Source organism: Schistocerca nitens, chromosome 1 (assembly GCF_023898315.1).
Source record: "Schistocerca nitens isolate TAMUIC-IGC-003100 chromosome 1, iqSchNite1.1, whole genome shotgun sequence".
NCBI classification, from domain to species: Eukaryota; Metazoa; Arthropoda; class Insecta; order Orthoptera; family Acrididae; genus Schistocerca; species Schistocerca nitens.
In genome coordinates, this window is record NC_064614.1 from 402,125,111 (window position 1) to 402,144,043 (window position 18,933).

The window sequence follows — 18,933 nt, forward strand, 5'->3', positions numbered from 1 at the left end:
TCAGGGTAAAGAAATGCAGAAGTTAATCTCTCAGGGAGTACTGTAATCCAGAAATGTAAAATTATAACTAAAAAGGCCATTACCAATAATGTCTACCAAGCAAATTATGCTTTCAGTCAGTGATTTCTTTTGCCATAAATGACTAGTGAACGCACATGCCTGAGGAAGGTAAATGTTCATATTTTGCCTCTGAGAAGCAGCAAAGCCATTAGAAACAGCTATGCCCTTAGTCCAATTTATGTTGAAATTATCACCTGGGTATTTTAATTAAATTTGGTCTACTATAAGCAACATGATAAAGGAATCAAAAGAAACACACACACACACACACACACTGAATTAATTTCTTTATTAACAACGCTCGGATTTCCACATCACCATAGAGGTACCAAGCTTGATGCGTTACTCGTTTTTTTACATGGCGAGTTTCCCCAGTAGGCCTATAAACCATGAAACAGACAAAAAGCTACTTCTCGCTGTCTTCTCTTCTTTGGATTTTTACTTCACTTCAGAAACTGAAACATCCATTACAAAAACAGATTACATCACTCACAAATCTGGATTCAGTCACTGCAATTCATACCTATTTTACTGTAAAAAATACTGACTATGATGAACGATGTAATTTTTAACATTCAAAAGTTTTCAAATGTGCAGGTTACTGACGTTAGAATAGTTACTACACAATTTTTGATCACGAAAAAGTTACGATGATAGCAACTTAAATACCGAAGCCATTTGTTATGAGAATACGCCGTTACCACAAATAACCCACATAGATGCATTGAAAGAAACTTTACTGGGTAACATAATGCATCAGAATATTATAGGCACAAAGAATGAAATTTCTGTAGATTTACCATACACTTTACTTTCCTTGAGCATTATAAGATTACTAACGGAAGTTACTTACCGTCCATTATCTGGAACATAAACTATCCTTTCTCCTCTGCAAGCATCTGCTTTTGCAGCAAGTATTATCAATTTTTTTTTTTTCGTGATTGAAAAGCTTTAACGCACACAAATCACAAAACCCGCCATTATACACCCACAATACATTAGCATGTCATGTTCAAAGAATATCCGCGTTTCGAAAACTACCAGCGATAGTGGCTAGCGTGAGAGACGACGTCATGTCATGATGTGACGTCATGATTCCTCGGGGCCCGCGAGACGCTTCTGCCAGATTCGCGCTTGCACAGAGTTGTCTGAGTTGTAGTGGGGAGGGGGTTAGTCTCCACGTGACCCGTGTTTACGTGATTTCGCTGCTTCTCTTCGTGTACAGCTCCCACGTCAAATGAAAACAAAACGGATTTCTGTGGCCGGGAGCTATCAAGTGAATTAAAATACATTCACATAGTTACGGAGGGCAAAAATATATTATTAATTTCAGTTTTCTGATTTTATTTTCTTTCCGAGTTAGTAGCAGTCAAGCATATTAATCGCCTTGCAGAAGAATGAAATTATTTTTGCAAGTTTGCTAAAGAAATTCCGCTGAGGCAATCATTTTATTTGAAACGAAGTGTTTCATTCTACAGTATTGGCTAGTTCCAACTGTTCGGTGAATTTCAAGTGCACGTTATCATCTTCTGCCATGTATGGCATTATGCCACGATCAAGAACCAAACATTAGATCGTAGAGTACTGGTACTCCAAGAAAATTTACATCCCAAAAACCACACTAAGCTTAATATCAGATGGAACCTACTTCATTGTGAATCTGGAAAAAGCCAATTTGCACTTAAAGCCGAATTATGCATTTTAGTATGGTTTAGGAAATATCGATGCTCCTTGGAGTATCCTCTGATGCCCTGTTTCTTTTTTGGTGTAATGTAAGCTCTCTTAGTGCTTTATACACACGAACATGCGGTCTTCCTACACCACTGCAGTTGCACACGCACAATAATACGTTTTCTGGCGCTCTCTGGCAAATGGTAAATCGAACCTATTTCTAACAGTATTGCGAACGGTCGTTAGAAAAGCGTTACTTTCAAAGTAAATTTCTTTTTACGCAAGATGAATTATGTTACGTATGAGAAAGTGGGATGGATATCTAAATCACAGAGCGTTCGAAACTGAACAGTTTGAGGACCAGCCACTTACAAGAATTTCGAGCCGAGGCATTTATAATTTTAAATTTACTGGCACGTTTGTGTGATGTATCTTAAAGTATAACACACGCAAAAAAATATCAATATTACATGTGAAAGCTTAGCTTCTATTGTAGCGTGTTAATCTTTTAGAGACCAATATTTATGAGAAAGCTTAGCTTTTCTTGTACATTAATGTAAACCGTTAACTTTTTCTCTTGTGTGTTCGCGCTATGTAACCAGTAATCTTGCTATTGGCTGACTATAACACGTATCCTATGCTCTGAATAGCTGCTGTCATCGGCTGGCGAGATCTCGTGGCTTGAGATATGGCTCGCTTACAAAAGGACATCGCAACCTCGGTTGCAACGCTCCGGAAACTAAGGCGCTGTGTTTGGTGCAATTCGAATTTATACTTTCGTAATACGAAATTATGCAGCGTATATGTTGCTACAAATCAAAGGTCTTTCCAAAACTTCTCTCCTTTTTTTTTTTATTAAAAGTCTCTCCAAAACTTCTCTGCTCCGTCTTTTCTTTTTTTTTCGGTAAGTTGTACGCGATTATATAAAACGTTAACCATTCAATGGATTGATAAGTTTTACAGTTTCGAGGGAAAATCTACGGAAAACCTACTGTCACTTAGCACAGAAAAAGTGTATTTTCGCCGGGAAAAAGCATATTATTTAAACGGGATATCCGGGAGAAATTCGGAAATAATCCGGGAATTTTTTTTCCTTATCACCGTATACACCCTGATAAATCCATCACATACAGTACATGTTAAAAGAGCATGTAAAAGAACAACACATTAATTCAATGTTTTAATTTTCAACATATTATATAACATTAATTTTATGTGTTTTAATGCAATGTTTTAATTTTCAACATAATGTTAATTTTGTGTGTTTGATAGAAATTTGTAATATTCTGCTGTGCATATTGTGGACAGTATTATGACAATTCCTATATCATGTAAATGATGAAAAGGGTGATAATGATGGTCAGATAATCCATTTACCACAGGGAAAGCATGTGTTTGTCCTACATCCTCTTGCTGTACAAATACATTATCTATTAGAGTACTTCTGTCCCGAGCTATACGTATAGGGAAATTGATCACTGATGTATGTTATATATCGATAACAACACTTCTAGTTCACTTTTCCTATCAGAATTGCTTAGAAAGTTAACATTGAAATCACCACAGATTAATAACTTTTTCTTTTTGTCTGACAGACAGCATAATAGAGAGTCAAACTTTTTTATGCATAGCTCCCAATCTCCTAGTGGAGACCTGTACACTGTTGCTAATATCAACACAACATTATCTAGCTGAAGTTCACATGCACAAACCTCAAAGTGCTGATCAACACAAAATTTGCTTTCTCCAACAGTTCTGTATTTATACCCTTGTTTTATGAAAACGGCAACTCGTCCTTTCTCCATACTAGATCTACAAGTGTAGGATGCTAAATTATACCCATTTATACTGACCTTTTCCATCCCCACAGTTACATGGTGTTCAGACAGACAAAGTATATCAATCTCATTCTTATTTTTGAGACCATCTAAACCAGTTATCAGTTCATCTACTTTATTTTTTATTCCCCTGACATTTTGGTGAAGTAAGTTGATACCACCCTTAGCTTTATCCGTATTTTCTGTGGATGAAGTTTCTTTTCTTCTATTTTCCTTGGTTGTTGTCTGCCTGGAATCTGGCTTTAACCTATAAAACCTGTCTGCCTGGTTCCAATAACCACAGGGATCACCCCTTGTGTGACTGTGGCCCCCCTCCCAGTATCTGCTAATAGAGAAGCTGACTTATCTTTCCCCTTCCTATTAATGTGCAGGCCATGTGTAATGTAACTCCACCTACCAATAGCATCAACTGAAACAACACTCATGTGAAACTTTGCCAGTGTCTGGAGTATCCCGTTCAGCTCAGTGTTAACACGCCTTACCGCAGTGTTTACCCATGGCTGATCATGGCGCTGAAAGACCTCCACAAACCCCACATTCGTGTGCCCAGTTTCTGCTCCTATTTTATCCAGGTCACTCCTAATACTATATCTTGGATTCATAGCCAGGCTGTTTCCTGCTCCCCGAACTATAATTACCTGATCTTCCTTCTCTAAGTCTTTGCGTAGCTGACCTAAGTTTGTATTGATTTGTATGTAATTTTCATTTTTAATAGTCCTAGATACCTTGCTGCTATTAATTACAATGTTGACTCAGTGAAATACATTCCATTTGCACGCAAATTCAGAAAACTTTACATCTCTCCAGTTTGGATATTATTTGCGAAGCATGTCGCTAGTCCTACTGGTGTCCTAAGGCCCTAATGAAATGTAATGAGCCTGAACAAGGCAAGAATAATAGCTGGTACTAATCTATGGGACCATTAGAGGAGGGTATGAAGAAAACAGGTTTTGCATCTGTGAATAAATACATGCCCACAACGTGAAAAGGGCTTCCTTCAAAGCTGACCAATCTTCCATTTCTACAATTGTAGTACGTTAAGTGCAAATGTTTTCTAGAGGACCTGCTGCAGTCACCAGATACCATATCACCAGGACTGCATTTACCAAATAAAAAACATCAGGATTGAACTATCAACCTCCTACACACACACACACACACACACACACACACACACACACACACACACACATATATATATATATATATATATATATATATATATATATATATATATAAAGGTATGCAGTATCCCACAAATACAAGGGTTCACAGTGCCCTACACAATCTTACATTAAAAACTGTTCATACAACTTTGATTGATTACATAAAAAATATTTTTCATGATTACTTTGTTAAGCTATAAATAAAAACACATTATGGTTGTAAAAACGCTGTTCAGTCTACTAATTCCAATCATAGTGAACATGTGACTGGAAATGCTATTGTCATTTAGCAACATAGTACATAAATATAATTACTTGCTGCTAGGCTGTTGAAGGTATTTGTTTACACTGTAATAGCAGTTGGTCATTAAATACTTGAATATTACTTCCTTAAATGCGGGCAATTTTTTTATTGATTTTATATGTCTAGAAGTTTGTTATATGATTTTGTACCTTGATCATTTGTTTGTTTTTGTGCAGTAGCCTTGTTTATTAAGTGGATATCATTGCACATTCTTGTATTATACAAGGTGCGACAATAATTTAATGAGACGGATGTGAAAAAAATGTTGCTTACTGTTTTAGTCAATTTTAGTGTTGTCTCCTTCAAAGTAGTTCCGTTCTGATTGCACACACTTTTTCCAACGCTTCTGCCATTGATGGTAACATTTCTGGATCTCATCTTCTGTAATATCCTCCAAGACCCTCCTCACAGCGTTTTGGACATCTTGTGTTGTTTGAAAATGGCGTCCCCTGCCCGCCATTTTGACTGTTGGAAATAGAAAAAAGTTGCACGGGGCAATATCTGGTGAATAAGGTGGCTGTGGTAGTACTGAAATTTGTTTTGAAGTTAAAAACTTCTGTACTGATAGAGCAGTATGGGATGGTGCATTATCGTGATGCAAAAACAAATTATCAGCAATGTTGGCACGGACACAAAGAATTCTTTTATGAAATCTTTCTAAAATTTGACAAGGAGGCACTCATTCTTTATAAACAATTCCCTTGGAATCAAAGAAGCACACAAGCATGCATTTCACTTTTGACTTTGACATGTGAGCTTTTTCTGGTCTGGGTGATACCTTTGAGCTCCATTGCAAACTTTGGCGTTTTCTCTCTTGATCATACTGAAAAAAACAACTTTCATCACCAGTGATAACAGAGCTCAACAATTCTGGATTGATTTTTGTTTGCTCTAACAGATTCGCTGCCACATTTTTCCGTGTTTCTCGCTGTTGTGATGTGAGATTTTTGGGGACCATTTTTGCACAAATCTTCAAGATCCTCAGTTACTATCTGATGAACCATTTCTCAATTGATGTTCAATTCTTCTGCAATCATTTTCATGGATAATCTTTGATCAGATCAGTTCACGCACCCTGGCCAAGTTGACATCTGTCCGTGATGTTGATGGTCATCCACTGTGGTCTTCATCTTCAACATTCATTCTGCCTTCACTAAACATTTTATACCAATGAAAAACTTAGCTCTTGACATAACCTCCTCTCAAAAAGCCTTCTGAAGCTCACTGTTAGTTGTCATCATATTTTCACCCAATTTAATGCAAAAAGAAATGGCATACTGTTGCACAATATTATGTGGTTCCATTTCCGTGACAAGAGACACAAACACGTGTTAACTTATTACAGCACAACTCTCAACTGAGCAGTTGCATCGATGTGTCACTTGGACTAGAAGGAGCTTATAGACCAAGGTCAAAGATATTGTGCCTACGCAAGCCTGCAGGGTTGCCACATTCTTCAAAGAAAATCAGTCTCATCGCTTTATTGTCACACCTCGTATGAATGCAGATATGAGTTAGTTTTGAAATTTTCACTGTATCTTTTTATGATAATTACAGTTTTTGTATGTAGAGACATGATAAAGGTAGAATATTTAGCTGTTGAAATAGCTGTTTGGATGGTGTTAGCCTTGAACTGTTGGTAATTATTCTGACAGCTCATTTTTGTAATGTGAAGATGAGATGATGATGATGATGATGATGATGATGGTGATGATGATGATGATGATGATGATGATGATGATGATGATGATGATGATGATGATGTTTGGTTTGTGGGGAACTTAACTGAGCGGTCATTGGCACCAATACAAAGTCGTGATTTTTACACAGTCCAAATTTTATGCAGTCCAGTCTACTGTCCCAAATAATAATGATGATGAAATGATCAGAACAACACAAACACGTGGTCCCTGGGCAGAGAAAATCACCAATCCAGCCAGTAATCAAACTCAGGACCCTGTGATCCAGAGGCAGTGACGTGAAGATGGTTTTTATATTTGTCATATTATGACCCTAGAAAGTAATCCCATGGGTAATAGTTTTGTGAATTCAAGCAAAGTAGGCAGTTCTACTACACTGTTTACTAGACACATTACAAATTACATATAGTGCAAAGCAAGAAGAACTTGACTTGGTAGTGCAGTAGTGGATTTGAGCTTTCCAATCTAAATTTTCATCTATGTGGACACCTATAAGTTTGGTGACAGCTACTTTCTTAACTTCTTTATTTTTTATTGTGTGGTCGAGGTCATTTTATGACTTTATTTTCACATGTATGGATGTAATTTGTTTTTGAAATATTTAAAGCTAACTTATCCATTTGAAACCAATTTTGTAAATATTCCAAAACTCTAGTTGCAGGTGTGGGCAATACTCGTTTTACATCAGTTACAGCAATATTTGTATCACCAGCAGACGTGGTTGTATGAGTATGACTGATTGGAATTTTGATATCATTTACATAAATTAGAAATAAGAGAGGCCCCAAAACACTTTCCTATACTACCCTAGATACTGAAAATCATATCTGTAAGCAATACTTTGGTTTTTAATGTTGGCTGAGGTAATTGCTACTATCTGCCTTCTGTTATGGACATGAGACTGGAACTATTCTTTTGCAGCTCCTCTTATATCAATAGCTTTTAGTTTGTCTAGCAATATATCATGTTGGATAGTCTCAAATGCCTTCAGTAAGTCCAAATTTATTGCCATTGTAATGTTGTGTCTGTCTAGTACCATTACAACATTTTCAATGGAATGGGAAATAGCTGTTTCTGTACTCAGTTCTTTGGAAAAACCATTCTGGTTTACAGACAAGAGATTGAATTTTTCAATTTGTAATTTTATGTTTCATGACTGTCTTTTTCACTTTTGAAAATACAGATAACAACGCTATTTCTGTATAATTTCCCACTTTTTATTCAGTTGTTTTATTTTAGAAATTTTTAATCTTGAGGTAACACTCCTTCTGATAATGATATATTTATGATGTGTGAAAGTGATTCTGGTATGACCTATGACACTCACACATTTTATTATGACTTAACCAGGTACTTCATCACTCCCTGAAGACATTTTACTCGTTGTTTTTATTATTCTTAGAACTTCTGGTTTGTTTGTGTGGCATAGCAACATTGAATTGACTTTGTTCTTGCAGAATAGAGGTTCCACTATACCCGAGGCAATTTTTACTCAAGTTGACTAGAATATTATAAAGTAGTCATTTATATAATTTTCAAGAGTAAAATTTCTGAGCTGCACATCATGATCATCTTTTAAAACAACGTCCTTGTGACTTTTAACATTCTTGTTTACTTCTTTTTTTACTACAGTCCACATTGCTTGCAATGTATTTGCTGACCCTAAAGTTTCTTTGTCATTTTGCATTGTTTTAGCTTTATTAATCACCTTCCTATAAATGTTCTGATACCTCTTAACATAGTCTGCAAATTGTTTATCTTTGTAGTCTTTTTTGATTTGGCTGAAATGTTGTAGAGTTTGGCTAGATCTTCTGGTAGATGATATCCACTGGTTGCTGTTCTTTGGCATGACATTGTTTTTGTAAGCTTTTATGGAAAAAATATCTCAAAGAGGGACATGAAAGTGCTAGAAAAAGCATTTATGAGTAATCAGTAGTTTTTTTTTTAAAATAAATTCTCCCATGTTTCCTTTGCTAACATCTGAATAAAATTATTTACTTTTCATGAGCAGAAGCACCTTTCATATTATCATTTATTTTATTACCTTGGGTATACAAAAATTTCCACTTGCGATGAGTGTGCTGCAGTCTGAAAGACCTAAGTTTACATTTTGTGTCTCAGTGATACCATTTTCTGTGTTTGTGAAGATAGTGTCTAATAGGAAAGATGGAAAATTTATTCACTGGGGTTCATAAAGAGTGCTTTCATGTGAAAGCTGTTTAGGATACTTAGAGGCTGTCCCTTTTCTTTACTTTCAGTCACCATGTTAATGCTAAAAATCCCCACATAAAAATAATTTCACTTGATTACTATATAAAGTGCTTAATGCTGCCTCCAGAATTTTAAAAACCATGTTTTTATCACCCACTGGTGATTTATATATTGACATGATAATTAGTATTTTACTATTCTCCTCAGTTTTTATCTCTATGGCACATTATTCAAAATGTTTCTCAGTATTTAGATGGTTCACTTTGTTAAACTGTAATCCTGTGCCTGTATAAATGTATAATCCAATGTGGCAGTACTGAGATGCTGATTTAAATGTGCTTAAGACTCAATTCATTTCCCTTGCACCAGTGTTGTGTTCAGATAAACAAACACATGAGGCATCAGCAAAATTATTTAAAGCTACTTCTAAATCCAACACTTTGTTCTTGAGGCACTGTATATTTTGACACATTATCCTGAACAATGTTCAAGTATTTCTGTTTTTGTCATTACCTGGTAATGTTCTGCTTTTTTCTTGATGTTTGTCACTTATCTGCAAGCTTCCATGGAATAATATATATTGTATGGATGTCATCAGTTTATAATACATGAACACACATTTACATTTACAATGAAACACATTTCTCATATTTTGTGTAGTTTTTATAACTAGTCATACACACATTTATAATTACATCATATTTTGGGGATAATGTCATATGTTGCTTATAATCTACCTCAATGTTAAATATTCTTTTACAGTATAACAACTTTTACTTACTAAGAAGGTTTTAAGCTTTTGTCTGAAAGTGACGGGCTCATTTATTTCTTTAATTTCCTGTGGTAATTTGTTATACAGTTTTATCCCATTATAAAATATACTTTTTTGCGTCTTTGCCTTGTTCTTTCTATCTAGATGGAGGTGGTGACAAGATCTTGTTTCATGTTTGCAGACATAAAAAATCCACATTAAGTGGAGTTGATATACATTGCCTTTGGCTCTTCCTTAAGCAGTGTTGTGCCCCTACAACTGTTGTTGTTGCTGTTGGTGATGATGCAGATATGATTCTTTGAATGGTATCTGTCTTCGTTTCTTTTACTGATGCTACTGGTACTGCTGATGTCTGATCTGCTATTTTTGCTGGTGTTGGTTTTGTTGCTGTTACTGGTGATGATTCTACTATTTGTATCAAGTCTTTTGCTGCTGCTGATGTTTTTCCTGTCGTTGTTGCTGTTCCTGTTGTTGCTGTTAGTGGTGGTTGTGGGGCTGCTGCTGCTACTAGTTCAGTTGTATCAGCTGTTACTGGTATTTGTGATGTTGCTGGTACTGCAGATGTATGTTTGTGTCTCTTGGTTTCTTTAAATAATTTCTGCATCGCAATTTGCTTCCCTAGGCCATTCAAGTGAAGTCCATGTGTGGTGTGAAATCTGTGCGCAATGCTATTAATGTCAACAACACAGACATTTTTGAACTGTTTGCAAATACTCGAAAAATGCAGCACTAATCTCCTTCTTTACACTGGACCAATGCAGCAAATCATAGTGGTGTGGAATGTTCACAAAGACAATGTTTGAGTGTGACGAATGAGCCAGACGCTTCTCTACTTCAGCACAGGCTGTGGATGTTTCGTTCTTGTATTACAGCACACCTACATGTATACTTGGCTAACACAGAAGGATGCAAAACATAAAGATGCAAAGAACTCTCTGAGTACAGACCCATTTGCATTCTACCAGCATTACCTAAAACTTCAAAATACATTGTTCACAATCAACTTACAAATTACATAACATCACATGACCTGGATGAATACCTGTCTGATTTCCAGAAAAATCACAGCATTTGATCTGCTTTATAAGAGCAACTGACAAACTGAAACAGGCTGTTATCCCTTTTTGGATTTCAGCAAAGTGTTCAACACCATTGACTTTAATATTCTACTTGCTAAGTTCAAAAGTCAAAACTTTCCTTCAACTGCTGTACAACATTTCCACTCATACCTCGCATTGTATCAGTAGAGTACAACGGCTGGAGCAAAGAGGTTACAGTGAAGAACGTAGTATCAGGGTTCCACAAAAATCAATATAGGGCCAGTGGGAGTGACAGAACTGATAACTGACAGCGCACCATGTGCAGATTTTCATAATAAAAGTACTTTATTTGATTATATTGTTGGTTGGCATTTACTGATGATACACAGGTGCTGTTGTGTCTTTTGTGGTAACCAAGATAATTTTTGGTGTGTAGTATCCATGTATGCACTATTTAGTATGAGTACTTCTATACAAGGGATGATCCTGGAACTAAAGGAGCATGATAATGGACCCATTACTAATCCATAACTCACTTCATTATGTACCAGCATGTTGTCCATGCATAACTTTTTGTGCACGAGTGATGGTGCAATCCAAAATGTCAAGAATGAGATCAAGGTTGTATAACACCCTGCTGTGTTACCAATATCATGAGATTCTGCACCTCACGCTGATATCAACTGTGAGGTGATGGAATCATCTGCCATGCTGTCAGATTCAGTACCACTGCCACAGAATATTGGATGCCTCTGTTTGTACCCAAACAGTTCGATATTTGGTTTACTGTACAGTTCAGTCACATTAATGTGACCGTCATCTGTGTTCAGAGTCAATGTTCAATAATCACTCACTGATGGCAGTTGGTAGCACTATCAGTGGAGGATATATAAAGCATGTGGAGGGGGAGCTTTGGAAAAAAGTACAGTCATTGTCATGATTTGAAAATGGACTGATTTATCGGGGATGTCAAAAAGGGCTTGATCATTGACTTTCTGGCCAAGGGTATAGGCATTTCCAAAGTGGCTAAGTTTGTAAACTGTTTGCATGGTGCTATAATCAAAGTGTCCTGCTCATGGCAAAATGATGCTATTTGAAACTAGCAATGAAGCAAATGTGTGCGCCATGGACCTTAGATGAGAATGGTGAAGAATGGCTGTGGAGATGTTTAAAGGCAAACAGACGTGCAACTGTTGTGCAGCTGACCACCCAAATGAATCAAGGGGCTACCAACAGTGTCTCAGCAACAACCTCTCAGCTAACATTGCTGTGTATGGGCCTCCACAACAGGTACCTGGTTTGTGCTCCAAGCTGACTGCTGTTCATTGGTGATGAAGGGTAGAATTCACATACCAGTACTGCAACTGAACGTCCACTGACTGGAGGCAGGTGAGCTTTATGATGAATCACATTTTATGCTCCATTGGACAAATGTATGGCCCTGCAATGACTGTCAGAAGTGTCCAGGCCAGAGGAGGGAGTATTATATGTTGAGGAAGATTTTTGGCCAGCAGGAGTAGCCGAGTGGTTCTACGCACTTCAGTCTGCAACCGCACGACTGCTACGGTCACACACTCGAAGCCTGCCTTGGGCATGGATGTGTGTGATGGCCTTAGGTTAGTTAGGTTTAAGTAGTTCTAAGTTCTAGGGGACTGATGACCTCAGATGTTGAGTCCCATAGTGCTCAGAGCAATTTGAACCATTTTTGAATATTTTTGTGCCTTTCCTAGGTGATCACATAATTCCAGAAGGCATAAAGGATCAACACAAATATGCATCAATCTTTGGAGACCATGTCCACTCTTACATGCAGTTTGTTTTTCCTTAGCACAAGGCCAACTACCAGCAGGACAATGCAGTGTGTCACACAGCTTGCAATGTTTGTGCGTGGTTCAAAGAAAACCAGGATGAGTTTATTGTACTCCTCTGGCCACCAGAGCCCTGGTTTAAAAATCCCATCAAGAATATGTGGGACCACCTCATTTGGGCTGTTTGTGCCAGGGATCCTCAGACATCAAACCTAGTGCAGTTGACCATGGCACTGGAATCAGCAAGGCTCCACCCTCCTGTTGGTATCTTCCTGAACCTCACTGACTTTCCCTGCAGATGCATAGTGGAAAAGGTGGTTATTCTGGCTTTTGGCAGGTGGTCACATTAATGTGACTGGACAATGTATTATGGAGAATATTTTCATGCAACAGAAAATACGATAAGTTGAACAGTTTATGTTGTTGATCTCCAACCTTCACGAATGTGCTTCTTCAATGATATAGGAAATTAATTTACACTCCACTTCACAGCATGCTTACAGCACCCTCAAAATGACGTTGATCTCCTGCTGCAAGAAACCAATATATCAGTGACTGACACAGTTTCTTTACTCAGAAAAACATAGTGAGGGGTCACTTTCCAACCTTTGGAGATACTTACATGCTGTGCTTGATTCCAACATTCTTTCAGATGCTACACACTGTAGTTGATTCCTGTGTATTTTTGGATGCTCTGCTCTTACACATTTGGGAGCAACAGTTACCTCCACATGTATGTTTAAACTAAATTGCACGCAAAAGTTGCCCATTATGTGAGTTACGATAAGTGGCCAATAGAGTGCATGCCCTGCTTGACTCGCCCACTATCATGGCCACCACCACAACCACCATTGTTTATGATAATATCAAGCATTGATGAACCCTGCAGATGTAGTGCTGCCAAGCTGTACAGCAACAACTGACTGATGACCAATGTATGTCACTGTTGACCTCCTGCCTCTCCATGCCCCCTTTGAGAAGCTACGTAAACAACTGCAGATTTTGCAGTTGTGGAACACAGTAGCAGATGACCCAGTCTTACAAACTAACTGCCCTTCAAAACTCAGACACAAGGAACCTAACTGGACAGAGTGTTACTGGTTCCACAGGCATTTTGGCTTTCAAGCTATTTAGTGAAAAGCACTGTGCTGTCACTGAAATGCCTCTTATGGTGAATTTTAGGTGTGACAGATTGTGGTGACAGCAAACAGAGCCTACCTGCACAAGCCGATGTTGGGAGACACAAGCTGCACACAACTAAGAATGATATTACAGCATGCAAGTAGCCTTCCCGAGCACTGGTCAGACATGCAGCATCACAAAGGCTTTTCATTTCTTATCACTCTACATGGCTGATGTTTTTAGTCCACACTGGACCTGATGTTGGCACACTGATTGTTGGTTCCCTTCCATATGCCACACACACCAATGTAGCTTCCTTGAAAGCCATCAACAACCCTGTAATAAAAAAATATGGACTAACAACAGTGGTCTTTGACAGTGGACTCTCTACCAAGTGTGGATGGACCTTTGTGCCCACCAACATTGACCAACCCATTCTAGTCACTGATTTCCTTAAAGAAAATACATTGATTGTAGACTTGTACAACATACAACTTGTCCATAGCCTCAATGGCCTCATTATTCCCATAGTCAAGGGACAACAGAAATCTTGTGTCTACTGCAGTGTGGACAGCCTCGGCAAACCTAATCTGGAGGACAACAGGAGATGGTTGCAGCATTATCACAGCACCCTGCAAATGGCTATCTTTAACTTGGAGGAGAAGAATGAAGCAGATAGGCGTGAATCAAACAAATTACACAGAGAGAACAAAGTTCTGGAGGACGCTGCTTGGAAGTGGGGTCCTACCTTCAGGTTACTCTGAAAGCAACAGAATAGCTCACAGCACAATAACAAGTAGTTGTTTCTTCACCCTTTTCTACAGCCTCTGAGTCACTGCAACCTGCAGCAAATAAGGGCGTGGTCAAACACGAATCAGTACACCCCATCCAGACAACACTGGGTCTGCCAGTTTTCTCAAATATTCATTGAATAGCACCTGATTGTCTATGCAAGACTAAGGCTGTCTTCAACAACATAGCACAAGAAGGAGTCACCTGCCCATCTGACAATGCACTGTCCTCTCTACTGCATCTTGTGTGTAAGAAAAATGAGTCATATCGTCTTTGTGGGTCATATCATCTTTGTGGTGACTATTGGGCACTGAACACCAGACCTGTCCTAGACAGATACCCCCTACCACACATCCAGGATTTCAGAATTCACTGCTTTGGCAAAAGTTTTCAGCATGTTAGACTGTCATACAGCTTACAATCAGAACATATTTCAATGTCTGACATACTTAAGAGTGCAGTGACTGTCCTGTTTGGGCTATTTGAATCTGGGTTATATCATTTGGGTATTGAAAATGCTGCTCAAACTTTGCATCATTTTCAGACAGTCTACTGAGGAGATTACCTTACTGCTTTGCTTATCTTGATGACATGTGTGAATTTTCACAAAAATCTCAGGACTATGAGAAACATTGGATTAAAGTACAAAGCAGGCTATATACCCATGGAGTTGCACTGAATGAAGATAAGTGCATACCTGGTGCACCTGTGGTAACTTTCCTTGTTTATAGACTATTGACCCCAGAGATGCCATTTGCACACTATGGTAGGCCAATTCCTGACATTTACAATGCTATTCAGGCTTGTCCACATTGATTTAGTTGGGCACCTCCTGCTTCCTAATGCCAGACTGATGTGTGAAGAAGATTCTTGAATGGATACATTGCTACTGGCACTGATAGATCTACAAACAACACTGAAGACTGGTGTTGCTTGCTCGTCAGCAGTGATGGTATATAGAGAACAACACAGATTCCGGCGTAATTTCCAGCACCCATTCCACTAGCTAATAAGGTGTAGTTATCCAACCCAGTGCATAAGCTCTGGAAACATTTTGGAAAATTTCAAACTATTCCAGCATCACAGAAGAATATTCACCCAGTATATGTACACAAGTCTCACAAAAACTCTTCCCACATCATGCTCCGTGCAGTACTTGTACACTATCCTTTACAGCCTCCATATGCCAACCTGTACCCCTTTTTTAATGTGACACACACATGAAGGACACTCTTCTCCAAGGAAACCAACCATGGTTTCCATTGAGCAGATCAGACTGACTTGGTAGCTTGTGACATCGTCAAACAATACCCTGAATGCCCTTACGAGCTCCTGCAATAGGAACTGCCACCCCAGTGACTCCAGTCAGATGTGCCATTCCTGAATTTCACACAAGAGGACTGCAGGGATCATCAGAGTTATTCACCAGCCCACCTTGCCTGGCTGTCTTCACATGTGCATGCCGTGAGGTCAAATTTAAGTATTCTGGCACCCCTGGTGCTGCACACCTTAGGGGTTGGTCAGTGTGGGAGTGACACAATCAGTAATTGACAGTGCACTGTGTGGAATCTGTCTTTAAAAAGCTACCTTCTTTGATTATGTTGTAGGTTGACATTTGCTGATGATTCACATGTGCTTTTGTATTGGTTGTGCTTAAAAAGTGAATTTCTGCTGTTTGATACCTGTGTATGCTTTGTTTCTGTAATATGACTCTTCCTACAATCCAATTACTTTTCTCATTGTATGTTAATTGTGTGTTGAGTATTATTTCACATTGTGACTGTCTCCTCACTCCAAAGGTTAGCATCACTAGAAACAGATAAACAGCTCATTCGTCCAATTCCTAGTGATCATCTTGATTTTTTTATGGGGTGAAAAGATCACAAATGGGATCCACTCAACCTCGTAAGGCCACTTGAAAAGTTTATCAACTAAATAAGCAGTGATTGAAACACTGAAGTTGCTAAACTCACATCTCATTGAAGTGTTTACACAACTCTGTAATCAAAAAGTTTTTACTATTTCCAGTAGTAATAATGTGTTACTGTACACACACTCAATAAAACCATTTAATTCATAAACCAAGTTTTTGGGACTTGAATTATATCAGAATAGTATAGTTCACACAGTCCAACTGTTTGTCGTATGCTAATTTTTTTGGGAGGAGCAGATCACATCCAAGAAGTGCTTTATACATTCAGTTCACACATGCAAGATGACATAAATAGTGCCTGTGCAACAGTGTCTTAGAATTACATTGCAGACTCATCATAAATTTGGCCCTAACAATTATAACAGATTGTATCATGTATTTCTCAATAGAGCTACCAGTTTCAGCAAATTTGTAACAGTATTATATTTAATGTATATTTCAATATAATTGATTGATGGTTAGCTTATGCAGTAAACCATAACTTAGTCACTATAATGTTTGTGAATTTTTGACTTCACTTTGTTTCCTATTATTCTCTCATAACATTTAGTTTATGGATGTCATTTGAATATATGAAATAAACTGAATAAATGTAATATCTACTGTTTGTGGATAAATTTATTTCAGATTTATTTTTAGCTGGATTATCTGTTGTATGTTTCTTTTTATTAAATCTGTTCATAGTGGCAGAATCTTCATTCTAAAAACAATATTTTAAAATTACATCATTCTGTACTCATTTAAACTGGCACTATTTTGACTGTTCTGGACATTAAAATATTGATCTGGATAACCTTCTCTCTCCAAACAGGATGCTAACCAAACTCTTGAGGCCAAAGAGAAAGAACTAAGAAGTCTGCAAGAGACACTTGAAATGCTGTCGGCTGAACGTGATAGGTATAAGGTAACAAACCATTTGTTACTATTTACTACCAAATTTTAATAAGTTTTAAGTCATAATTGGGCAGATTGTGGCAGTTTTTCAACACAATTAGGAAAATGTACAATAAACTGGGGATATGTTAATGTTAGAATATGTTAATATTGTGTAACTTAATAACTAGAAAAAATAATTTAATGGTTTAGCCACTGAAAAGTAATAAATACTTAAATTTAAAAAAAAAAGTTGTGTCAGATGTCTTAAATTAATGACACTATCTGGCCTGGCTACACTTTCTAGCAATCGTACACTTCAATTTTGTGACTTCAGTTTCAGAAGATACAGTATCTTCATTGGGAGGTTACTAGCTTACAGAATTTGAAACACTTACTTTGAACCTCTACTATGACAGTGACATCTCATAGAAGTAGTATTTCCACATAACATCATCTGTTAATTGGTTTATAAACTGATATCTTTATTGTATCTGTAATTTTATTTTGTGCTTGAAGTCAGAACTTAGCTGATAATTCATTGAAAAAACTTCAACATGTAATAATAGTAGCCTGAATTACAATTGAAGCTTATAACTGCAAGTGTTTGCCATTATGTAATTCCTGAATACTGTAAAAAAAGTTCATTCTAATGGAGGGAATCATAATATTGAAGGTAAATCATTTTATAGTGTTGAGTGCATCAATTAATATTCACATGGTCATGTATAACTTGAGAAATTTATTTTTCATTATTTTTGCCCTGGACATTTTTTTGCAGGCATAGGACAAAAGAGAGTTGAAGTTCATTACTAATATTATTACAATTTATCTTTTGTGATTGCTATTTACAATATGGACTTTGTATGTAAAATAAAGGCAATGAAACTACTCTCTCAAAGCTGACTGAAGTGTGGCACACAGAAACTCCCAATAGAATACAGTACTTGCACTTGCTTTCAAGGTCTTGCTCTTCCTCCAACACTTCCACATTCACACACTTTAGCACACAGACATGTGAACACATACACCCAGAGCTGCAGTGAGATGTTTGGGTTTTTGGGTGATTGTGGGTGTTCTGACTGTCACCACCCTCTTGTTGCCAAAGCTGCTGGTCACATTTTCACAGTACTTGCCATACTGTGATAGTGACACAGTGCAGTGAGAGATAGCAATGGTAGAATTTGAATAACCAGTTTTATCAATAATACTCATCTTTTTTTCCTCTTCTTTTTTGTAAGTTGAGGGCTCATTACCCCTTTTTTGTGTAGCTTTTTATGATAGTCCTGAGGATGTCTGGGTTCCTTCTACTGAATCATGCAAACACTGGTGGACTTCCTGGTCATTAACTCATATATTTTCAGTCATTTCACTTCACACTACAAATCAATATAACAGACATAACTTGTACTCCATCCTTGCATTTCAAACTCATACAACCAATCACTCAAAGACAAATTTTTATCTCTAACATCATGCAGCAAAGAAAATAGTATCATTTATTAATCTATATGTGAAAAATTATCTTTGGAACATATATTCCATAAATAAAATACAAATAATTGTTTATCTTTTTAGGATGCACATAATCATCATTGTAATTACATTAATTGTTTATATAAGTTTATGTAAACCATAAATTT

At 37.4% G+C, this 18,933-nt stretch overlaps 1 long non-coding RNA gene across 1 annotated transcript in view; it reads left to right on the forward strand.

The window, feature by feature from the left end:
- The first annotated feature begins 1,255 nt into the window (after nt 1–1,255).
- LOC126235845 (uncharacterized) overlaps nt 1,256–18,933 on the forward strand; it is a 38,848-nt gene continuing 21,170 nt past the window's right edge. The window contains exons 1-2 of the long non-coding RNA XR_007544819.1: nt 1,256–1,336; nt 17,229–17,321. This is a non-coding gene — a long non-coding RNA (uncharacterized LOC126235845). The remainder of the gene's footprint in view (nt 1,337–17,228; nt 17,322–18,933) is intronic.